Raw genomic sequence first — 2,514 nt, forward strand, 5'->3', positions numbered from 1 at the left:
CTCTCATACATATTTAGCTTTGGTATACTGCTTTGTTACATTTAATGGAAACATATTACAAAGTTACTTTGACCATAGACTCTAGTTTGCTTAGATTACATTTTTGCTCCAATACCATCCCTTTTTCAACACTTCACATGGTTGACATTCATTTGTTCTCCCACATGTAAATAAATTTTTATATTTGTACATTTAGTCATAATCATTTGTCCAGTCTAGTTTTCACTAAGTTATACAATCCCAGTCTTTATGGTTTATCTTTACCTCTGGTGTCATGCATGCCCCTAGCCCTCCTCTTTCAGCTTTACTCAAAGACATCTTTTTTCAGTGTACTTAAAATATTGTGCTACCAAAAAACAGTATTATTCTTTCTATTTCTGAATCTATACAACCAATCCTATTGAGCATTCTATACAACTTCAGCATCAAATATCCAATCTCTACACTTTTTCTATCTCTGGATAACCTGTGTTCACAGCTTTTAACTCTCAGAGTGTTCCCACTAATGTTAGTTCATATTAGCAAGACCATAGAGTATTTTTCCTTTTGTTTTTTCTGGCTAACATTTCTCAACATGACATCTTCAAGGTCCATCCACATTATTATATGTCCTGTCACCTTGTTCTGTATAACAGCTGTGAAGTATTCCACAGTGTGTATATACCACAGTGTGTTTATCCACTCACCCTTTGATGGACATTTCAGCTACTTCCATCTCTTGGCAATCATGAATAATGCCACTATAATCATTGGTTTACAAATGTCTGTTTGTGTCTTAACTTTCAGTTCCTCTGAGTATATGCCTAGTAATGGAATACCTGGATTATAGGGCAATTCTATATTGAGCTTCCTGAGAAACTGTCAACTGCCTTACAGAGTGTCTGTACCATTCTATACTCCCAGCAACAGTGAATAAGCCTCTTTCTCCACATCTTCTCCAGCATTTGTAATTTTCTGTTTTTTTGATAACGGCCATTCTGGTAGGTGTGAGAGGATATCTCATTGTGCTTTTGATTTGCATTTCCTAATAGCCAGTGAAGTTAAGCATTTTTTCATATGTTTTTGAGCCATTTGTATTTGTTCTTCAGAAAAGTGTCTGTCCATGTCTTTTGCCCATTTTTTAATTGGGCAGTTTGTTTTTCTATTGTTGCAATGTAGGATCTCTTAATATATTTGGTATATTAAACACTTACCTGATATGTGGTTTCCAAATATTGTCTCCCATTTTGTAGACTGCATTTTTACTTTACTGTCACAGTCCTTTGACATACAAAAGTGTTTAATTTTGAGGATATATCATTTATCTATTTCTTCTTTGGTTGCTCATGCTTTGGGTGTAAGGTTTAAGAAAACACCTCCTATCACAAGATCTTTAAGATATTTCCCTGCATTTTCTTCTCTGAGTCTTATGGTCTCAGCACTAATGTTTAGGTCTTTGTTGCATTTTGAGTTAATTTTTGTATCAGGTGTGAGGTAGGAGTCCTATTTCATTCTTTTGGAAATGAATATCCAGTTCTCCAAATACCATTTCTTGAAGATGCTGCTCTGTCCCAGTTGCTTTGGCTTCACTGCCTCATCAAATATCAGTTGCCTACAGATGCAAGGGTCTATTTCTGAACACTAAATTCTATTCCATTAGTTGGTGTTCTAGTTTGCTAATGCTGCTGGAATGCAAAACACCAGAGATGGATTGGCTTTTATAAAAGGGGGTTTGTTTGGTTACACAGTTACAGTCTTAAGGCCATAAAGTGTCCAAGGTAACACATCAGCAATCAAGTACCTTCACCGGAGGATGGCCAATGGTGTCCGGAAAACCTCTGTTAGCTGGGAAGGCACGTGGCTGGTGTCTGCTCCAAAGTTCTGGTTTCAAAATGGCTTTCTCCCAGGACATTCCTCTCTAGGCTTCAGTTCCTCAAAAATATCACTCTTAGTTGCACTTATGATATTTTTCCTCTCTCAGCTTCTCCAGAGCAAGAGTCTGCTTTCAACGGCCATTTTCAAACTGCCTCTTATCTGCAGCTCCTGTGCTTTCTTCAAAGTGTCCCTCTTGACTGTAGTTCCTCTTCAAAATGTCACTCTCAGCTACACTGAGTTCCCTCTCTTTGTCAGTCCTTTTACGTGGCTGCAGTGATTTAATTAAGACCCACCCTGAATGGGTGGGATAACACCTCCATTTAAATTATCCAGAGTCATCAACCACAGTTGGGTGGGGCACATCTCTACAGAAACACTCAAAGAATTACAATCTAAGTAACACTGACAGGTCTGCCCACACAAGATCAGATCAAAGATAATGGCTTTTGGGGGACATAATACATCCAAACTTGCACATCCATCTTTCTGCAAGTACCATGCTGTTTTGACAAGTTTGGTTGTGTAATATGTTTCCAAGTTAGGTAGTGTGAGACTTCCCACTCCTCTTTCTCAAGATATTTTTGGCTATTTAGGGCACCTTGCACTTCCAAATAAACTTGGTTATTTGTTTTTCTATTCCTGCAATGTAAGTTTTTGGAA

This window comes from Choloepus didactylus, chromosome 6, assembly GCF_015220235.1.
Source record: "Choloepus didactylus isolate mChoDid1 chromosome 6, mChoDid1.pri, whole genome shotgun sequence".
Taxonomy (NCBI): Eukaryota; Metazoa; Chordata; class Mammalia; order Pilosa; family Megalonychidae; genus Choloepus; species Choloepus didactylus.